This window comes from Quercus robur, chromosome 2 (assembly GCF_932294415.1).
Source record: "Quercus robur chromosome 2, dhQueRobu3.1, whole genome shotgun sequence".
NCBI lineage: Eukaryota > Viridiplantae > Streptophyta > Magnoliopsida > Fagales > Fagaceae > Quercus > Quercus robur.
Window position 1 is genome coordinate 47,301,030 of NC_065535.1, and position 23,826 is coordinate 47,324,855.

Here is a 23,826-nt window from a genome sequence, read left to right on the forward strand (position 1 = left end):
GCCATAAGGGGCCAACATCCAAAGAAAATTATAATTTAAAACAAAACCCAATCAAAAATATTGACAAAAAATAAGTTTTCCAACCCCCATTGAGAAATTTCCAACTATGAACATAAAACCCCAAAAAAAATAATCTTAGGATCAAAATTGTAAAGTTGTAATTTACAACTATGTGTTTTATTGGCTTTTATTCCGTGCCAAATTTGATTGTAATTATGTTCAATCTTTTATACCCTGTATTTCATATGGGGTTTATTTGTAAGGGTTGTGTGTGAGAGAAAGAGAGAGTGTGAAGACTCAAGGCATTGAAGACTGAAGTGTTTTCGCAGGTAGCTCATGACTTAGCATCCCGCGAAGTAATGCATGTACCCTGCACATGACTGGAATGCAAAGAGTCAAGACAAGATGGAGACAGCTAGTTTTTGCGAGCATCTCGTGGGTAAGGCCTTCTCACGAGACACCTGTGAAACATTCTATTTTGCTAGACTGTCATTTTTGATACACACTTTCTGTGCCTACACTATTTATACCTATATTACCCACAGATGTTGAGGAGTGCTTTTAAGAGAAAACCCTAGTCATAAACTGTGAGAGTTAGAAATTATTATACTCACAATTCTCTACACAATTGTTTGTAGATTTTCCTCAACTCCTACCTCTCCATTTCCATACCATTGAAAGGTTGATAGCTCAAACACTTACCACACATTTTCAGAGTGTTCAGTGAGGTTTTGGTGCTGCTAGGAAGCATTGGAAAAAGTCAGGCTTTGGCAAATGCAATCGGGCGTATTACAGGATCCGGAGAACTAGACAAGACACAGTTCCAAGAAGCCTTGTTGGAGTAGAAACTTGGAGGGCTTAGGTGCATCGGGTAGATTAGGCTTAGAGGATCTCTTGCTAACCCATGTATCTCAACTAATTGTCTAGTAGATTGATTACCGCTTAGAGGGTGGCGGAGAGGTTTTATGCCGAGTACTTTGGTTTCCTCTTCGATAACACATTGGTGTGTTATCTTGTGTTTGCATTCTTCTTCCCTACTTTTTTAGCTTTCATATTTCTGTTGTGTTATATTGAATATGGCTTAGAGTAGTTTGTTTGTTTATCCGCTCACATTTACTCTATTCCGCACTTAGTATAAGTTAAAGTAAAATCCATCGAGCCGTAATTTTTATTTAGGGGGTCTAAACAGTTCTTGTATTTTAACACATTTTCGAGCATTCAAAAATCAATGAAAAGAGTTAAAAATTACCTTAGAGATGTTAATGGAATGAAAAACACTTGAATTTAGATGGGTTTTGATGTAGAAACATGAAAACTCATTTGATCTTCAATGTTGTCTTGAGTCTTCACACACTCTCTCACACACAACCCATACAATGAAATCCCACATAAAATATAAGGTACATAAGTGAATGTTCAAATAGCGTGTAAAACACTATGAATGTTTAGACTCCCAAATTACAAATTACCAATTCAAGCTTATTATCAAACAATATATATGCGGAACATGAACATAAACTAAAACAGAATTGATAAAATAATCTAAACCAAATAAAATCACAACCACAGCAGAAATTAAATGGCAAAAATTAAGGGAAGAAAGATACAAACACAAGGACAACACAGCGATGTGTTATCGAAGAGGAAATCGAAGTTTTCAGCATAAAACCTCTCCACCGCCCTCCAAGCGGTCAATAATCCACTAAAGAATGAAGTTAGGATACATAAACCAAATAAAAGCATAACTACAACAGAAATTAAATGACAAAGATTAACGGAAGAGAAATTCAAACACAAGGACAACACAGCAATGTTTTATCGAAGAGGAAATCGAAGTTTTCGGCGTAAAACCTCTCCACTGCCCTCCAAGTGGTCAATAATCCACTAAAGAATGAAGTTAGGATACATGAACAGCGGAAGACCCTCCAAGCCTAATCTACCCAGTGTACTTAAGCCCTCCAAGCTTCTTGCTCCAACAAGGTTACGCCGAGCCTTTGTCTTCTTTAGCTTACTGGATTCCGCTATAACCCATAACATCAACCAATATCAATTGGTCCCTTCCTAACTGCTTCCCAAGTACCAAATAGCCTCCTCACAGATATGGGTATGGTGAGAAAAGATTTTGGCTAATGTACCTTTCAAGGATGTAACAATGGAGAGGGTGAGAGTAGAAGAATTTGGAGAATCAAAAGATGAAGATTGTAAATGAGTCAATCTTGTTTTTCTCTAGGGTTTCTCTCTCAAAAGTTTCTCTAGAAGCTCTCTACATTTTGGGGGTATAAGGGGTATTTATACTGGTGTGTGTATAGAATGCAAAGAGTCAGTTTTTCCCAAACAGAGTGGACTAGCAACTTGACTGAGTCACGAGTCCAAGCCGTGAGCTAACTGAATGGCCAGACTGGACTTTTTGTCCTGTAGTACTCCAGCTGGCGTGACTGTTCAGCTCTTCTGCATGCTTCACTCATGTGCATCCTTTGGCGACTTGCAAGCCGCGAGATCCAGTCGCGAGTCCCTTGCTGAGTGCACAATCTTGAACTTTTCTTCACACTCTCTCACACACTACTCTTACATGATTCCCACCTAAATACAGGATTTCTAAATGCTGAATTACAAGCAAATTTGGCACGGAATAAAGCCAACAAAATGATTGATTAAATTCAACCTTACAATAAGATTGAACAAAATTACAATCAAATTTGACACGGAATCAGAGCCAACACAAACTAGTTGTAAATCACAACTTTACATGAATAAAAATAATTAGATCCAATTTTTAATGCGAAGATTTATGAGTTTTTAATGAAAAAAATACAGATTTGGTTTTTATTACGTAGAAAACCAAAATTTTTTTAATAAAAAAAATATAGATATGGTTTTATTATGTAAAACCATGAATTTTTAGAAAAGAAAATACAAATCTGGTTTAATTATGTAAAACCATGAATTTTTAATGACAAATAAAATACAAATCTGGTTTTATTATGTAACAACATGAAATGTTAATGAAAAAAAATACATATCTAGTTTTTAATGTGAAAACCCATGAATTTTTAAGGAAAAAAAATAAAGATATGGTTTTTATTATGTTAGACCATGAATTTTAATGAAAAAAAAATACAAATCTGGTTTTTAATGTGAAAAACCATGAATTTTTAATGAAAAATACATATCTAATTTTTTATTTAAAAAAAAATAGTATAAGTTTTGCAAAAGAAACCTCATATCTAATTTTTTATATAGAAAATAAAAGAAACATTTTGTTCACGAAGTAATTGTAGATCTAAGACTTTAAACTAAAAATAGTCATAAATCTAAGATTTAAAATTTAAAATTTAAAATTTAAAATTTAAAATTTAAAATCTGTAAACAATCAAGATCTAAGAATTAAAACATGTGAAGAATCCTAGACCTATATATTTGAGCATGTGAATAAAAATAAATAAATAAAACTATATTCTATACATGTGAATCAAGATCTAGAAAAGAAAATCATGCAAACAAATAAGATCTACATACTAACATGGAATTTCAAAATCAAACATGCATTTTATTCAAAAAACATTAAAAGCAAAATTTATATTTGCATGAATCAAAGAAGACAAAAATGATCTCTTTAGAAATTAGAGAGAGGGGATCTCTTTAATCTCTAAAAAGAAAGCAATAACAATGAAGAAAGGTTTGAAGGGAGATGTCTACAGAAATTTTGGTCTAGTGAAGATCAGAATAATGGCAGAGCTTCAAAAGTCTCTACAATGTTAAAGTGGTTAAGGGTACTAAATGATAGGTGCTCCCCCTCTATTTATAGAGATGTAAATTGCAAAGAAAATAAGTTAAATCTAACTTAAGAGTCAGTAAACATGAATTGTGTAGGGTTCATCTTAAAAAAAATGGATTTGAATGAGTTTTAAGTCAGAAAAAGACCCAGGAATATTATGGACAATGTGTCAATCGACACTTTGGAAGTGTCGAATGGCACTTCGACAATTCGTCTAGTTTTGATCTTTTGCACATTTTTTTATTCTTTTTAGCATTTTTCTAAGTTTTAAAATATGCTTGGACATGTTATAGGGTTATTTTTCATGATAAAATTTATTCCAAAACGATAATTTGACTTTTAAAACAATTATTTTTATGATAATTACTTTAAAAATCTGATTATTTATCCAAGTTAATAATTATTAGCTTATTTATTATTATTCTCATGCAACAAAATCACACTTTAAGAAAAATACTTAACCAATCACAAAAATTCATTTTATTAATTTTAATTAAAAACCAATCAAAATTAATTTCAATCAATCACACCTGATAGGTTTCACCTAAATGAATGTATGCAAATCGTTAAAACTTGATCTTGCGATATCTTTCAATCTGATAGTCTGATTTGGAAAGTAAACATATCGTTGTGATCGTTAAAACATCAAGATCATTTTTATCTATGTGATGAATGATTTAGTGAATAATGTGACCATGATTTTTGGGTACATAAAATGACCGTTTTGCCCCCTTCCAAGGTTAAATTATGGGTGCGAAATAGAGTTTCTACACAATGAACCCAATATGGGGTACCTATAAGACGTTAAACCCTAACATAACCATACAATAGACCATGGTTAATTGACTTGCAATACAAGTAGTATTCTTGGCTTGCACATCAAGGATTGGACTTGGGCCTTAACTATTGGGCTTAATAAGTTTAACACCCCCGCTCAAATTCAAGGTGAAAGGTTGAAGATAACTTGAATTAGGAAAGTGATATGTCTTTAAAGATGCTGTAAGGTTGAATTTATTCAACCATCTAATTGGCTTTATTCCGTGCCAAATTTGCTTGTAATTCAGCATTTAGTAACCCTGTATTTAGGTGGGATTGTTGTAAGGGTAGTGAGTGAGATAGAGTGAAGATTGCTCAAGAGTGTGCAAGAAAACAGAGTGTCGCGGCTGGGACTCGTGGGTGGACTCGCGGCTGCAAGCCGCCAGAAACTGCACACGTGCCAAGCATGCTGGAAGATGAACAGTCATGCTAGCTGGAGCACTACAGGACAAAACAGGACAACTGGCCATACGGTTAACTCGCGACTGGATCTCGCGACTTGGTCAAGCCGCGAGCCACCCCTGTTTTGGAAAAACCTGACGTTTCACATTCCTCTTCACTCCAGTATAAATACCCTTTTAACCCACGATTGAAAGAGAGCTTCCAGAGAGAATTTTGAAAGAGAAACCCTAAAGAAAAACCAGATTGTTTCATACACAATCTCTACCTTAGAGTCTCATCAAAATCCCTCACTCTCTTCCTCTCCATTGTTAAATCCTTGAGAGGCATTATACCAAACCTGGTTCTCACCATTATCATCTCTGTGAGACAGTCGTTTGAAGTTCTGGGAAGCAGTTAGGAAGGAGCCAATCTTCATTGGTTGATGCTACGGTGTAGTAGCGGAATCCGGGAAGCTAGAAAAGAAAAAGGTTCGGCGCAACCTCGTTGGAGCAAGAAGCTTGGAGGGCTTAGGTGCATTGGGTAGATTAGGCTTGGAGGGTCTATTGCTGTCCTTGTATCCCAACTGTATTTTCTAGTGGATTGATTACCGCTTGGAGGGCGGCGGAGAGGTTTTTCGCCGAGGTCTTCGGTTTCCTCTTCGATAACACATCGGGTGTTATCTCTGTGTTTGCATCTTCCTTCCTCTCTATCTCTGCCTTTACATTATCTGCTGTGGTTTATTTTGTTATGGCTTAGATAGTTGTTTAACCAATTCCATATTATAGCATATGTTAAGTTTCCGCACACTAGTTGTTTGACATATTGCTTGTGTTGGTTAAGTTGGTTTTTGGGGGTCTAAACGTTCAAAAGTGTTTTTGTACACGTTTTTGAACTTTCAATTGGTATCAGAGCGGGTACACTGTTGTTTGGTTTCATTACCATTGTGTGATCCTTGACTCCCTTTTTGAGATGGATAGGTCTCAATCCCTTAATGCACCTCCATATTTTGATGGAAGTAATTATGCGTTTTGGAAGGTTCGTATGAGAGCTTTTCTATGCTCTATTGATGAATCCGTGTGGGATGCTGTTGAGATTGGTTGGACCAAACCTGAGGCAGCCAAATCCACATGGGATAAGACAGCACTTGCTGCATCTAATGCTAACAGTAAAGCACTAAATGCTATTTTCTGTGGTGTGTCTCCAGATGAATTTCACAGGATTTCTCACATTACCATTGCCAAAGAAGCATGGGAGATTCTGGAAACAACTTATGAAGGCACAAAGAGAGTGAAAGACACCAAGTTACAAATGCTGACCACTCGGTTTGAGGAGCTTAAAATGAGTGAGGATGAGTCTTTTGACTCTTTCTATGGGAAGCTAAATGAGGTGGTTGTTAGTAAGTTTAACTTGGGGAAGAAAACGGAGGACTCAAAGATTGTGAGGAAGATCCTTCGATCATTGCCGGAAAGTTTTCGTGCTAAGGTGACAGCTATTGAAGAGAGCAAGGATCTTGACGACATCAACGTACAGGAGCTGGTTGGTTCTCTGCAGACTTATGAAATGTCGCTGCCCAATCAACGGAAGAGTAAATCCCTTGCTCTAAAGACCATTGAAGAGAAGGTAGAAGATCAAGACTCATTGGGAGAAGATGTGGTTGACAAGGATGTAGCCTATCTTGTTAAAAATTTCAGAAAGTTTTTGAAATTCAAAAACAATGGAAAATTTGATGATAAGAGAAAATTCCAAAATTCTGGAAGGGAGAAGAGGGATTTCAAAAGGAAAGATGGAAAAGAATCCCAATCCACACAAGGTGTCACTTGTTTTGAATGCAACGGGCATGGACACTTTAAGAAGGAATGTCCGAATTATTTGAAATCGAAAGGAAAAGTATATGCCAGAACCTTGAGTGACTCAGATTCGTCTGACTCAGAATCTGAAGAAAGCTGTGATGGAGAGGGGAACTATTCAGCTTTCATGACTATTGCTCATATTGAGTCGTCGGATGAGTTGAATTTGCTTGTACAAGACCTTGGAGAACATAGTGATGATGAATCACTAGGAATTGTTGAAGAATCAGAAGCTGAAGAAGAAGAAAGCACAGCAACTCTTCAAGAAAATTACAACTCACTCTTGGAGAAGTCGGGTGAATACACAAGGGTAGCCAAGGCTGCTGTGAGAAAAATGAAGAAGGCTGAGGAGGACTACAAAAGCCTCCTAATCCGGTATAGGGAGGCCAAATGCGAGATTGAAACACTGAATGGTGAGCTGTCCGAAGCTTACACTAAAGTAAGATTTCTTGAGAATGAGGTTGTGCATGCAAATGCAAAAATAGAGAGGGTCACCACCAAGAAGCTAGATGATGTTATATCATCTCAAAAGAGCTTTTCAGACAAATCCGGACTGGGATATACCGGGGGAAGTAGTTCATCTGGAAATGTCACTAAAGAAGTGAAGTTTGTGAAGGCCAAAGATCCAGTTGTAGCTGACCCTACTGGTGTGAAGCTCGAGGTGGAGGAGAAGAAGAATGTGGTGGACCAACGGATGCTGAATCATCGTAATCAGTCTGTGGGCAGGTCTGAATCTCGTGCCAAGTCACGTCCACGACCACAAAGAGGTCCTAGAGGAACGTATGTGTGCCATTATTGCGGACTTCAAGGGCACACTCGACCAAATTGCCAAAAGCTGAGAGCAAAGAACAGTGCAACTCCTCAAAGGTCAGGAGGACCAAGAATTGATAGGAGAACTTGGGCAGGTGATCAACCTAGAGAGCAAAATGGAGATCCCGGAATGATGAACGTGATGAAGATGATTGGTGCATTCACCAACTGCTTGGAAAGCTTCTCACGAAGGTTTGAAAGCCCTAACTCCCGTACCCAATCCTTTAAGGAAATCACCCCAAACGCAAGTGACGTGTGGGTGAAAAGGGGTACTCATGCATAAGCATTACAACATGTCCATGCATTAATACTTCCTATGCTTTGTGACTATGTTTGTGTGGTATGCTTGTTGTTTTTGACTTTGGTTGTTTGATTATTCTTCTTGTGAATATTTCTTAATTGTGTTTTATCAATCTTTTTGTTTCTTGAGTCAAAAATCCAAAAATTACATAAAAAATTTGAAAATCAAAAAGCTTGATTGACTTTGTTGAGTTTTGTCTTAAAACTCGTTTTGCCTTGTACCTTTGTACTAATGGCTTTGTGCATTTTCGAGCATTGCTTGTTTTCATGTACTCATATCACTATGGGAAAAATCTTGAAATCTATGTGATTGTTGTAAATAGATCTTCAACCTTGTCATGAATGATTAGTGAATGGTTATGTTGATCTTGAGACATGCATAGACTTGTGTCTATATATCTTCCCACTTTTTATTTTTGTTTTGCTAAAAAGAGCTCACCAAATGTAAATCTCCAAATGAAAAGAGATATTGAGCTGCAAAAGCCTGTCGCACATTCTAGTATTTGACTAGGAAAAAGGGTAAGCGACCTTATATTAAAAGAGAAATTTCATTCAAAAAGGCCAAAGGCCTGTTCTTCAAAGAGAAATGTTACATATCCCTCTCACAATGAGAGATGATTGTCTCAAAAAGATCAAATGTAATGTTTGAAAGTGGAGTCAAATGAAAAGCTCCAAGTTATGTTATCAAGTTGTGTGGGAGGTCATATATACATATTTCTATAATTGAGATTGGTCACATGATCTAGTGCTAATTGTGTATGCCTTGGTTGAATTGATCATTGAAGCTTCACATTAGACAAAGGACTATCTCACTGTTGATATCCACACACAACACACAAGTTTATGTTCGATAAATGCCAGATTCATTTGTGTGATTGTACTTGATAAAATGTGTTTTCACATGCTCAATCTTTGTTAATTCAAGCACAAAAAGATTTTTGAGTGTTTTAAGTGCTTTTGGAAAGTATTTTGTTGGAAAAATCTGAAAATTTCAAAAATACAGCTTTGCCCTGTTTTAGCGGCTCAGTCGCGGGTATGTCAAGTCGCGAGCCTCAGTCGCATCTTCACTGGTCAGTTTTGGCGACTTGTTCGCGAGTGGAAGGTCCAGTCGCGAGGATCACTCAGAGATTTTCGTGGCTCAGCTCGCGACTCACTCGCGGGTAGACCTTCCAGTCGCGAAAAACACTTAGAAAAATTTTTCAAAATTTTGTTCTTGAGTGCTTTGGCGGCTTGAGCTGGCGACTATGTGGCGACTTAATCCAGTCGCGAAAATCACGTGTTTTGCAGAAACAGGAGCAGTTTTTAAACTTTTTCAGTTTTTCCCTCGAATTTTTGTGACTGTTCATCTTCTCTCTAAACTCTCTCCCTCCCAAACACTCCGTGCTCCCTTTTCCAATCTCTAGTATTGCACTCTTGTAGCTCAAAATCGTCAAGTTACAGGTATGGGTTTTCTGTTTTACACTCTTTTCTACTTGATTTTGTGCTTTTACCCTTGACTTTTCGCATATGATTGTGTTTTTGAAATGGGTTTGTGTTTCGGTCTCTGCTCCTTGTTCTTGCTTAGCTTGTGGATGCTGTTGCTATAGTTTGTGTTAAATGATTGTCATATGCTTATTGCTCTTCCTCTTGTGCTTAGCTAAGTGTTTATTTTATTTCAATCTGATCTTTGAGTTGTTGAGTGATTTCTATTGGTTCGTTCTGAGGATGTGAGTTTTACTGTGCTAGATTTGCATGTTTTAGTGTGTTAATCTGTGGAAGGCTCATGTTAGGATCTATATATTGTTTGAGTGTCATATCATTTCTTCCGTTTTCTGTCTCAATGTCATTTATCTGCCTTTAGGATAGTTTCTCCATGTTGTTCATGTATTTCCTATCCTAGGCTTGGTTTATCCATATGTTTGAACTAAGTAGCTTGTTGTCTAAGTTTTTGAAGTTCATTTGTATGGTTGATATCTCTCTCTGTTTATTACATGGTTCTGACTGGTTATGCACATATGTTGCTATATGTTGTTGTGGCCTTTTCTGATTGTTCACAGATGGCTCCCTCACCTCAGAAGAAGAAATCTACTGCAAAGAAGGCTGACAAGAGACTAAAGATGGATTCTAGATTGTTTAGGTCTGTTCACCACTTTGAGAGATACAAGGATAACTTCTTGAATGCAGGAATCATTCAAGAGAGATTTGTGGATTTGGAGGACTTAAGGCAAACTTTTATTCCCAGTTGTTTTGAAGGAAGAGGATGGGAAAAGCTTTTGGGTGGTTTCCCTGTTGTGTGTGAACCCTTAATTAGGGAATTTTACTCAAATGCTGTGATAAAGGATAATGAATTGAGTTGCTGGGTGAGGGGTAAAGAATTTGTCTTGGATGCTCATGTCATAGATGATGCATTAGGGCTTGAAGGATTAGATGATGAAAAATTTATCAATTACAAGGATAGGAGTGTGTCTATTGAAACAATTCAACAAAGGATAGGTGGGCAGAGGGAAGGGAAATGTTTGAATACCACTGCCTTTCCAGTGGACATGAGGTGCCTTACAATAATTATGATGTTTAACCTCTATCCCATTAGGAAATTGACTACAATCAACTGTGCTAGAGCAGTCTTTCTGATGGATCTCAAAGAAAAGAACTTCATAGACATAAGTTCCCACATTTATGACACCATTGTGGATGAGACTAGAACAACCTCTAGGCCTAAATTGATCTTTCCAAGTTTGCTAATGAAAATTTTTAGGAGTAAAGGTGTTCCAATCCCTCAAGACATCAGTCCCATGTCTACACCCTCTACAATCAACAAGCTTACCTGCAAAAGGATAAGTGTTAGGCTTCCAGGAGAAGAAGATGAAGGTGATGAAGGAGAGGCTGCTCCAATGGAGACTGAAGCAGAGGCAGCAGGACTTGCATCAACTTCAACACCTAGGAGAAGTGGCAAAAGACACAGAGCTTCAACCTCTGCAGACACACCTCCAGATGCTTTCCAGATCATTCTGGAAAGGCTTGATGGGATCAGGGCAGTCCAAACTGAGCACTCTGACAGGATGAGAGCCATGCAAGACCAGATTGATGTCTTGGCTGCTACACTTGACAGCTTCACAACTCAGCATGACAAGTGACCCTTTGGCCATTCCTGTCAAAAAGGGGGAGAAGTTCATTGATGATTGAGAAGCAGAAAAGCTTAAGGGGGAGTAATTAGTTGAGGGGGAGTTGCTAAAAACAGAAACTGTGTTTATATATGTTTATGTTTTTGAGTACTTTTAGTGGGTTTATGGTTTTGATACACTGTGTTTTGGTGTATTGCTGTTTCTAACTCATTTCATAGACTCTTGGTTTAATCTTTAATATATGTTGTTGATGTTATTCAGGATATTTTGTATTTTGTACCCATGTGCTTTTGTAAGCTTTTAGGGTTAATGTTTTATGCATAGTTTGTAGGCTATATGGTATGTACCTTGCTTAAGTGCAGCCTTTATGCTATGTTGAAATCAGTACCTTAATCTAAATGTTCTGCATTTTGGTTTATGTACTGTCACTCTTGTGCCCTTGTAGGATTGTTCCTAGATGCATATGCCTTGTGTGCTATGCATTGGTTGAGTGTTGAGCATACAAGTGTCTTGCCTTGTGCTTGTTAACTTGTATGTCTTTGTGTTCATTCCAAGTGTGAATGAGCACTGTGATCACTACCTTGTGGTGTTCACTTGGTTGATCAAGCCATGGTTTGTTTATTAACTCCATCTTATGCTTGATCTCATATTGCCTGTTTCATATGCATTTATAATTTTCTGCTTACAATGATCATGGTGTATTGTTGTGTTTCAGGAGTTTATGTTCATATGATTCAAGTGCTTCACAGCTTCTAGAGTTAGGTGTGAGTGAGTTTTGTTCAACTGTTCCCAACTCACATGTTAAGTCTAGAGTCTGTTTTAGGGTTTTGTCACGGAATAGCCAAAGGGGGAGATTGTAAGGTTGAATTTATTCAACCATCTAATTGGCTTTATTCCGTGCCAAATTTGTTTGTAATTCAGCATTTAGTAACCCTGTATTTAGGTGGGATTGTTGTAAGGGTAGTGAGTGAGATAGAGTGAAGATTGCTCAAGAGTGTGCAAGAAAATAGAGTGTCGCGGCTGGGACTCGCGGGTGGACTCGCGGCTGCAAGTCGCCAGAAACTACACACGTGCCAAGCATGCTGGAAGATGAACAGTCATGCTAGCTGGAGCAGTACAGGACAAAACAGGACAACTGGCCATACGGTTAACTCGCGACTGGATCTCGCGACTTGGTCAAGCCGCGAGCCACCCCTGTTTTGGAAAAACCTGACGTTTCACATTCCTCTTCACTCCAGTATAAATACCCTTTTAACCCACGATGGAAAGAGAGCTTCCAGAGAGAATTTTGAGAGAGAAACCCTAAAGAAAAACCAGATTGTTTCATACACAATCCCTACCTTAGAGTCTCATCAAAATCCCTCACTCTCTTCCTCTCCATTGTTAAATCCTTGAGAGGCATTATACCAAACCTGGTTCTCACCATTATCATCTCTGTGAGACAGTCGTTTGAAGTTCTGGGAAGCAGTTAGGAAGGAGCCAATCTTCATTGGTTGATGCTACGTTGTAGTAGCGGAATCCGGGAAGCTAGAAAAGAAAAAGGTTCGGCGCAACCTCGTTGGAGCAAGAAGCTTGGAGGGCTTAGGTGCATTGGGTAGATTAGGCTTGGAGGGTCTATTGCTGTCCTTGTATCCCAACTGTATTTTCTAGTGGATTGATTACCGCTTGGAGGGCGGCGGAGAGGTTTTTCGCCGAGGTCTTCGGTTTCCTCTTCGATAACACATCGGGTGTTATCTCTGTGTTTGCATCTTCCTTCCTCTCTATCTCTGCCTTTACATTATCTGCTGTGGTTTATTTTGTTATGGCTTAGATAGTTGTTTAACCAATTCCATATTATAGCATATGTTAAGTTTCCGCACACTAGTTGTTTGACATATTGCTTGTGTTGGTTAAGTTGGTTTTTGGGGGTCTAAACGTTCAAAAGTGTTTTTGTACACGTTTTTGAACTTTCAGATGCCTTGAAGGACAAATATGCTTAATGATTAAGGCTTGAATGAAATCCAAACACACCAATGATTGAGATTTCAACGAATGTAAAGAGTACTAATTAGATGGGTGGTTTGAGTATCGCGGCATGAAAATGACGAAGATGCATGATAATAAATAAAATAAAATAAAAGCCTATAGAAAAGGCTACAAATGATTGAGGATGTTACATCAGAAGGAAATCCAAAAAGTAGGTGTAGGAGAAAGATGCATGTACTCATTGAATATAGCCATAATCACCAAGATCAGTTGTCCATGACAAGAAATAAATATGTAACTAAGCATAAGAGTGACATAAATCATATTGTGCATAATGACACAACTTTCCTTCACACATGAAATTGCATCCGTTAAGACTTAGCTTGCACATCAAGAATTGAGTTTGGGCCTTGACTATTGGCCTTGATATCTCTAAGACTAAGGTTAAAATTTGTGTCTAGTCTACAAAGGTTTTGTGAGTATAAATTGGTGTAATTGTTAGGCATAGTTTTGTATGTTGTATAATGGGTTGTATGATGGTGTGTGGTATGGTTGTATGATAGTAAAATGGATAGTGTAAAGGCTATGATAGTGTGTTAGTAGTATAAGTGCTTAAGTGTCCATATGAGACTTGTATATTAGAATTGTAGGGTAGAGTGTTAAGGGCGCATGGATATACGAGTTGGTTAGTGATTGTGCAAGGCAGTGAGTTAGTTAAAGACTTGTAGGTCATTGATAGCTGTGACGTGTTGTATAAGAGACCAATGAGTTGTAGAATAGGCAATCAAGAGAGTGTATTCCCAATTCAATCTTTTTCTTTTATCTCTCTCTGTTTCCTTCTCTCAATTCTTGGAGGCCTAGTTGACCTCTAATCCAACTATACAACCAAACCATTGAATTCAATCCTAACAATTGGTATCAAAGCATCGTTCCTGCACTGCCATGACTGAGACTCGAGCCGCAGCCATCAATATGGTGAATGAAGCCATTGCTTCTCTTCGTACTACCTCTGATCACCATAACAAGGACATCCAAGAAATACAAAAGCTTCAGGGCATTCATACCAGAACCTTGAATGAGATGAATCAAAACATCAACGTGATCTTACAAAAGCTTAATTCCATAGATGGAAATCAAAATTCACCTTAGAGGAATGTGCAACCAAATTCAATTCCAAGTTCTTCAACCTTGTCACTTCTAAATCTGTGAAATTGGATTTCCCTCGATTTTATGGTGTTGATCCGGTAACTTGGTTTACAAGGCTAACTAGTATTTTTGGGTATTATCAAACTCCAAGTGCAAAAAAACTATTGATAGCTTCTTTCCACATGGAATTGGAGGCACTGATATGGTTCCAAGAAGCAGAGGAGGCTGGGATATTTTTTGATTGGGAGTCCTTGGTGCAAGCTTTACATGTAAGATTTGGATCAATGGCTTATGATGATCCTATAGAGGTATTGATAAGGCTGAGACAGACCACCATAGTAGCCTTATATAGAGCAGAATTTGAAGCAGTATCAAATAGGATCAAAGGGCTTTCTCCACTGCACAAGCTTGGCAATTTCCTGAGTGGGCTAAAAGATGAGATACGTTTGTCAGTGAGAATGCTAAATCCTCAATCCTTGAATGCAGCCTTTGGATTGGCCAAAATCCAAGAAGAATATGTGATGAGTTGCAGAAGGAATGTCAAGAATCAACAAGATTCAGGTAAGAACTCTATCTTGGGTTTGCCTAAAACTATTGGTGTGGTAGAAACTAAACCTAGTATACCTCTTAAGAGAATAACTCTTGTACAAATGGATGAAAGGAGGAAGAAGGGTCTTTGTTACAATTGTGATTAAAAATGAAGGCCTAGTAATAAATGTAGGAATGCTAAACTTTTCATTTTGAAAGGGATTGAATTGGTTCATGGGGAAAATTTTGGTGTGAGGATAACTGAATTGGATGAGGAGGTGGACAGTGAGGTGGTTCATAAAATTGATAGGAGTGTTCAGTCTAATCAGAATGAGGAGGTGGAGATTACCTTGTTTTCTCTTACAGGAACACCTACACCTAGTACAATGAAGGTTAAGGGAAGGGTGAATGGAGATAGGTTAGTTATTTTGATAGACACGGGTAGCACTCACAATTTTGTTGATGTATCCTTGATCAGTGGTTTACAGCTAAGGGTGGATGTTACAAAAGTGTTGGAGGTCAAGGTAGCTAATGGTGCAATTGTCAAAACTCAAGGATTTTGTAGTGAGGTGCCTGTAATAGTCCAAGGAGTGGAATTTTGCATCAATTTTCATGTTTTGGAATTAGGAGGCTATGATGCAATTTTAGGTACTCAATGGTTAAGTACCTTGGGTGAAATCTAATGGAATTTCAAGCTGATGACTATGAGCTTATGGTATAGGAATAAGCAGGTCTTGTTGCAAGGTCTAAGTTCAAATTCAGGTTCTTCTTTTGTGGATTGCAAGAAATTCTTCAATGCTTCAATGAAGAGAGGACTATTGTTACAGATTGATGGAGTGCAACCAGCTGCCTCAGTAGATAGAATTCCTGCTGAGGTGGATTCAGTGTTGCAAGAGTTTGGGCAAGTCTTTGGGACTCCTACTAAATTGCCTCCAAGGGTCATGAGCATTCCATTACTCTTAAGGAGGGTGCCCAGCATGTATGCCAAAGGCCTTATAGATACCTCTTTTATCAGAAAAATGAAATAGAGAAGATTGGGAAGGAGCTCCTATCAATGGGATCCATTAAAGACAGCAGCAGTCCATTTGCTTCATCTGTTTTGTTGGTTAGAAAAGTTGATGGTTCAAGGAGGATGTGCATTGATTATAGGGCATTGAACTCCATTACTGTCAAGGATAAGTTTCCAATCCCAGTTATTGATGAGTTGTTGGATAAATTGCATAGGGCTGCTATCTTTTCTAAGCTAGACTTGAGGTCTAGGTACCATCAAATTAGAATGAAGGATGAAGATATACCCAAGATAGCTTTTAAGACACATGAGGATCATTATGAGTTCTTGGTAATGCCTTTTGGCTTAACTAATGCTCCTTCCACCTTCCAATCCTTAATGAATCAGGTATTTAAGCCTTTCCTAAGGAGATTTGTTCTAGTTTTCTTTGATGATATCTTGGTATATAGCAAATCTGTGTCTGAACATGTCATCCACCTTAGGAGTGTTTTAGAGACTTTGGCTGCTCATCATTTATATGCTAAAAGGTCTAAGTGTATGTTTGCTTGCTTAAAAGTGGAGTATTTGGGACATGTGATTATTGTTGAGGGAGTGCACACTGACCCAAAGAAGGTTGCTACTATGCAACAGTGGCCTCTTCCTAAAGATATCAAGTCCTTAAGGGGGTTTTGGGGTCTCACAAGCAATTATAGAAGTTTTTTAAGGGGTATGGGAATATTGCAACTCCTTTGACTACCTTATTGAAGAAATACTCATTTTGTTGGTCCAAGGAAGCTGATTTGGCTTTTCAACAACTTAAGGGGGCTATGATTAAACCACCTATCTTGGCCTTGCCAGATTTTGACAAGCCTTTTGTGGTGGAGTGTGATGCTTCAAGGAGGGGAGTAGGTGCTGTTTTGATGCAGTAAGGCAAGCCTATTGCTTATCACAGACAAGCCCTTAAGGGTAAGAACTTGGTTTTATCGACATGTGAGAAGGAACTCTTAGCCTTGGTAATTGCTATTAAGAGATGGAGAGCTTATTTGGTAGGTAGACCCTTCACTGTCAAGACTGATCAACAAAGTTTAAAGTACTTGCTGGAACAGAAAATTGGGACTTCTACTCAGCAAAAGTGGTTTGCTAAGTTGTTGGGTTATAATTTTGTGGTTGAATATAAGAAGGGTAAGGATAATTTGGTAGCTGATGCCTTGTCCAGGAAGGTTGAGATTAAAGACATTAATACTGATGGTGAGGATTCTGGTGGAGTTTTATGCATGATTTCATTTCCAACTCCTGCTTGGTTTATTGAACTTAAGGCTAGTTATGCCACTGACCAACTAGTCCAGAGTATATTCCAAGCTTCTCAATTGGGAAAGGAAGTTCCTAAGGGGTTCTCAATTTAGAATGGACTTCTATTGCATAAAGGTAAAATTTATTTGGGTTCTTGTGATGCTTTAAAAGGTGTTGTTCTTCAACAGGTCCATAATAGTCCTTTGGGGGGGGGGGGGGCATTCAGGGTTTCTTAAGACCTTGCATAGGGTTAAGAGGGATTTTTCTTGGCCTGGTTTGAGGGAGGATGTGAGGAAGCATGTAAAGGAATGTGATGCTTGCCAAAGATTAAAGGCTGAGACTTGTAACATAATTGGTTTGTTGCAACCCCTACCTATACCTGATAAGCCTTGGCTTGATGTGAGCATGGATTTTGTTGAGGGTCTTCCAAAGTCTCAATCTAAGGATGTGGTTTTGGTTGTAGTGGATAGGCTGACTAAATTTGTTCACTTTGTTCCATTGTCCCATCCTTATATTGCTGCAAAAGTAGCTACCCTATACCTGCATTATGTTTTCAAGTTACATGGAATGCTAGCCTTAATTGTGAGTGATAAGGACCCTGTGTTTATTTCACATTTTTGGCAAGAGTTGATGAGATTGCAAGGGGTGCAACTAGCCATGTCCTCGGCTTACCACCCTCAATCAGATGGGCAAACTAAGGTGGTTAATAAGAACTTGGAGCACTATTTGAGAGCTTTTGCAGTTGAAAGACCCCACTCTTGGGTTGATTGGTTACCCTTGGCAGAATTTTGGTTCAATACCAACTTCCATACCTCCACCAAATTGACCCCTTTTGAAACCTTATTTGGTTGTCCTCCTCCAAGGTCATTAGACTATATACTAGGCACTACTAAGGTTGATAGTGTAGATATGCATTTAAGAACCAAACAGCAACTACTGACATTGCTAAAGCAGAATTTAGTGGCAGCTCAGGAAAGAATGAAGATCAATGCTGACAGACATAAAATTGAAAGAGACTTTGATGAGGGAGAATGGGTGTATTTAAGGCTGCAATCTTACAAGCAGAAGTCATTGTGGTAGAGCAAGATGGGGAAATTGTCTCCTAGGTACTATGGACCCTTCTAGATTTTGAAAAAGATTTGTAAGGCTTCTTACAAGTTAGGTTTGCCCTCAGATTCCAGGTTGCATCCCACATTTCATGTTTCTTATCTTAAAGCAAAATTGGGTCAACATGTGGCAGCCATTCCTACTTTTCAATCTGTGGATTTAAAGGGCATCCTTAGCCCTAAACCCATTGCTATGTTGCAAGAGAGGTCTCATCAGTTGAGAAATCGGACTGTTACTCAAGTCTTAATTCAATGGCAAAGGGAAGGTCCTAAAAATGCTACTTGGGGGAACTTGTATCAGCTGCAGCAACAATTCCCTCACCTTGTGGGCAAGTTGCTTTAATGGGGGGGGGGGGGGGTATTGTTAGGCATAGTTTTGTATGTTGTATGATGGGTTGTATGATGGTGTGTGGTATGGTTGTATGATAGTAAACTGGATAGTGTAAAGGCTACGATAGTGTGTTAGTAGTATAAGTGCCTAAGTGTCCATATGAGACTTGTATATTAGAATTGTAGGGTAGAGTGTTAAGGGAGCATGGATATACAAGTTGGTTAGTGACTGTGCAAGGCAGTTAGAGTTAGTTAGAGACTTGTGGGTCATTGACAGCTGTGAGGTGTTGTATAAGAGACCAATGAGTTGTAGAATAGGCAATCAAAAAAGTGTATTCTCAATTCAATCTTCTTCTTTTATCTCTCTCTGTTTCCTTCTCTCAATTCTTGGAGGCCTAGCTGACCTTGATTCCAGCTATACAACCAAACCATTGAATTCAATCCTAACAATAATTGTTTCTTCTATAGAGGAATTTTCTATAAATTGGTTTTTCTTTAGTTTTTCACTTCATCTTCAAAATCCTTATGTTGCTTTTCCCATTTTATTAACATCTTTGGATTGTGGTGATTATTACCATGATTGTGTTAACCGTTAAACTATTAATTGTGGGAATAAGCTATAATAAATCCATTAATTAAAATGTTGAGGTCAATATTATATTTTCTCAGTTTGATGTTGATTTATTGCTTATTTCGTATTGTTGTAGGAAGTAAAGCTTAATTGTAGAGTTTAAATGATAGAGTTTCAACATAAAAGCTCTTAAGCGTTTTGAGTGTTTGACATATTATGTTGAATAATGTTTTAAAATTTTAGATTTATAAAGTATTAGTAAATTGTAGAATCCCCCCCCCCCCCCCCCAAGAAATCTCAAATTTTCACCTGTTTTTCCTAAAAGACTACAAATTGGCATGGCTAAAATCCAAATTACTTCCTTTGAGTTTGAGTGAATTGTCTTTTTCATCTCTTACATTTAATTTTTGTCATGTTTGTCCTAAAACTTAAACACATCCCATTCAAATTGGTTATTCCTTTCATTGTCCATTATAAATCTGACACTAGTTACATATGTAATATGACGTTGTTTTACTGTAGTTAATGAAAAAGTTATAGATGTCAATTGAAGAAAGGAAAATTTGATAGAAATGTAAAAATTTAAAGACTAAAAATGAATAAATTTAGGAACAAAAACTTACAATTCACCAAAACTTAAAAGTGTATAATGTGGATTTTACGGGGCTTAAAAATCCTTTTCACCACTTTCACTAGATTTTTTTTCCCAACATCCAAACTACCCATTTTTTTAAGTTTGGGTGAACTGTGATTTTTATTATTAAATTTCAATTTTTATCATCTTAGTTTTTAAACTTTAACGTTTCTACCAAATTAGTTCTTTTTGTCCATTGCCAAGAAATTACAATTAAGTTCAATGAAACAACTTTGTATTACATATTCACATATGTATTAGTTTTATAAATGACAATGAACTCAAAGACTAACATGATAGAAATATTAGAGTTGGACTAAAATGATAAAAACTAAATTTTAGGGGTGAATGTGACAATTCAATGAAACTTAAAAATGTTGGAGTAATTTGGATTTTAGCCTCTTTCCTTTTCCCTTGAAATATATATATAAAAATTTTGACCTTTTAAAAATTTATTGATGCTTCTTCTTTTGAACGTGCAGATTAATTTAATCAATTAAGTACCCAACATCAAATACCCAATATCTAGGAGAGTACGATAGAAATCTTGAGCATATTTAAACATTTTACTATAATATATATATATATATATATATATATATATATAACTGAAGCATTTAAATTTTTATTGATCTCTCCAGAGTTTGCTACATCATTATCATTTTTTTAAATAAAATTATTTTTATTTAATCCAAACTTAACAAGGAGTGAAAATCTCTCTAACGAGTCCAACTTAAACTCAAACTCAAACATTGATAATTTATTTTTAAATTTGTGAGGTTAATCATGAACACTATAAAAGTAGTGGAAACCCTAATTTTTTTTTAAAAAAAACGAGTAGAGGGATGAGCTCTTCTTTTGTTATTTTTTTCTCCTCTACTTTGTTATAAAAAAAATTTATTATTTTATAGTTTTTCATGTATTTTTTAAAAAGTAATTTTCATACATGAACCACCAAATTATTTTTAGCAATTTTTTACAAGATAAAAAAGCATGTAATATTTGAAATTTAATATTTGAATTTTTGAGTTATTTTTTTGCAGTATCTGAAACTGTCTGACAAAATTTTTGTAAGCCATTACACGTTCAAGTAATGGGTTCTTTGTAAGGTTGAATTTAATCAACTATGTGTTGGCTTTATTCTGTGACAAATTTGCTTGTAATACAGCATTTAGAAACCTTGTATTTAGGTGGGAATCATGTAAGGATAGTGTGTGAGAAAGTGTGAAGAAATGCTCAAGATAGTGCAGTGAAGCAGAGACTTGCGGCTAGGACTCGCGGGAGGCTCGTGGCTTGCAAGCCGCCAAAAGTTGCACACGTGCAGAGCATGCAGGGGAGCTGAACAGTCATGCCAGCTGGAGCACTACAGGACAAAAATCCAGACTGGCCATTCAGCTAGCTCGCGGCTTGAACTCGCGATTCAGTCAAGTCGCAAGGTCAAGTCGCTAGCCAGCCCTGTTTTGGAAAAACTGACTCTTCGCATTCTATTCTCACACCAGTATAAATACCCCTCATTTCCCACAAAATATGTGTGGCCATTTTCAGAGAGAAAAACCCTAAGAGAGGTTTCTTCAAAACACCCACCCAATTAGAGAGAGCTACTCATTCTTAGAGAAAAACCTTTGTAATCTCTTCTCATTCCCTCTCTCATTGTCATACTTATTGAGATGATATTTCTATCCAAACACTACCCACACCAATTTAGAGTGTTGAGTGTTTTTGGAGATTTGGGAAGCATTGGAAGATGCCAAGGATGGCGGATGCTATGGTCTAGTAGCGGAATCCGGTAAGCTAGAAAAGAAAAAGGTTCGGCGCAATCTCGTTGGAGTAAGAAACTTTGAGGGCTTAGGTACATCGGGTAGATTAGGCTTGGAGGGTCTATTACTGTTCATGTATCCCAACTACATTTTCTAGTGGATTATTGACCGCTTGAAGGGCGGCGGAGAGGTTTTACGCCGAGGGCTTCGATTTCCTCTTCGATAACACATCGTGTGTTGTCCTTATGTTTGCATCTCTCTTCCCTTTATCTTTGCCTTTTATTTTCTGCTGTGGATGTGATTTATAATTGGTTTAGATTGATTTACAATTTTGTTTATAGCTTATGTTCATTTTCTGCACACTAGTTGTTTGACATAAAACTTGAATTGGTTGATTTGTAATTTGGGGGTTTAAACGTTCAAGGGTGTTTATACACATATTTGAACTTTCATTCTTCATCAAATTGTAACACAAATTAAAATCATACAATGGTGTAGTTTTTTAATCAATTTAAGATTTTAAAAAATTATTTTAGTTTACCTCATAAATAGGTAAGTTCCCTTGCGTAACATAGACTAACATCTAGTCAGTTATAAATTGACATTTTTTTTTTTAGAAAAAAAGTTATAAATTGACTTGATAATTTATGATAGTGTCCACTTTTTTTATTTATATAAAGTATAAACAATAGATGTTGTGAAGCCAACGAAATAGATAATATATATATATATATATATATATATATATTTTTTTTTTTTGGGAATAAAAATAGGTAAGCTTTAAATGAATGTGAAGTGCTTTATATAAATATAACTCTAGTAAATCGTGCAATCCAGCTTTTAGTAAGTCAATTTTTATATTCTGCTTAATTCTCAAAAAAAAAAATTATATTCTGCTCAAATAAAAAAAAAAAAAAAAAAAAAAAAAAAAAAAAAAAAAGAAGAGAGTCAATTTTATGTTAGTAAAATACTATATATAGTATCTCGAGCATTTATTTATCTTTGGCAATGTATATATAGGGGTATTCATATGTATTTGGTTTAGTATACGCGGAAAAACTTGCTCACTCAGTCAGGTGATTCGTTCAAGGTCCATTCCGTCATTTCACATCAACCGTCCGACAGCTTTCGCGCGAATGTAAACATAGAGCTTCTTACTATTAATAAAATACATTAAAAATCAAAAGAAAAAAAAAATCAATTACTAAATATCGATTGATTAGATTCCAAAGTCCACACAATCACTTCTTTTCAATGAAATTTAAAAATAAGATAAATTTTAGTATATTATATTTAAATACATTATTGTATTGAATTTGATTGTTATTAAAAATAAAAATATTATTTGTTATTAAATACGACTATATATTTGAATTTGAATTTTTAATTTTTGAAGGAAGTAAATTATTTACTCTCTACCCATAAGATATTCTATAAACTTGAAATATTGATTATGTGATATATAAAAGTTGGCTACCTCAATGTCAGACAATCATATATTTGAATATAATAAAAGAAATTAATATAGTAACTAAAACTTTGACTAATTATAATTAATTGAAGTAGTAAAATTTATTTGAATTTGAACTTTAAATCTCATTTATAGTTATAAATAATAATTAATGTTTTGATACGATGCAAAATGAGAATTACAATAAAACCAAAAAGAAAACTATAAAAATATTTTTTTGAGAAAAGAAAAAAGAAAAAAGAAGAAGGTTTAATTAATAAACAGTGTGTAGTACTAGTACTAGTAAAGAATAAAGAAATGGTAGCTAATGGTATGAATGAGAATGATTATATGAGTGGCATCTCTCTTCCATTATCTACGGTCACTTGTCTGGGCGTGTCTCACTTTCACTCTCACTTAGTCTCAGATTCAGTATTAGTATAGCAGAAACCCTAACGCTCGCTCTCTCTCTCTCTCTCTCACTCACTCTAAATCTAAACTCGGAGTCTTCTCTCCTCTCATCTGCCTGCAATGCTACGCTGACCACCCGCTAGATCTCCGATCGATCATCATTCGTCATCACAGCAATGTAATATCAACACTCTAATCCAAATCACCGCCGTCCATTTATTTATATTAGCTGCTGCTGCTGCTGCTGGATCATTGTGTTTGTGTTTGTGTTTGTGTTTGTGATTTTTTATATAAAATTAATTAATTAATTAATAATAATAATACTCTTTGCTTTGCTTTTTTCATATGAGGGATCTTCTTTAATGTCCCAACTTTTTTTCTTTATTTATTTGGCTGTGCTTTTTTAATGAATGATATTATTCTTATTCTTTGCTTAAATTCTTGATTAACTTATTCTTATTCTTTACTCTAAATAAGTCACAGCTAGCTGGATCGGATTTCACTTTGAGTTTTTAATTTTATTTTGGTATGATTGAGATTCAATGTCACAACTTACCGTCGCTTCACTTTTACTGCTTTTTTATTCACCAATCTCATTTTCTCTCAACTGGCTTATTTTT

General features: G+C 36.5%; 1 protein-coding gene across 3 annotated transcripts in view; it reads left to right on the forward strand.

The window, feature by feature from the left end:
* The first annotated feature begins 1,800 nt into the window (after nt 1–1,800).
* LOC126713797 (subtilisin-like protease SBT2.6) overlaps nt 1,801–23,826 on the forward strand; it is a 31,448-nt gene continuing 9,422 nt past the window's right edge. The window contains exon 1 of one of the 3 annotated variants that reach the window (XM_050413666.1): nt 1,801–1,812. The gene's annotated coding sequence lies outside the window, so the exon portion shown is untranslated. Of the gene's footprint in view, nt 1,813–23,132; nt 23,473–23,826 lie in introns of those variants that run through there. The other 2 variants (XM_050413665.1, XM_050413664.1) reach the window with 2 other exon arrangements.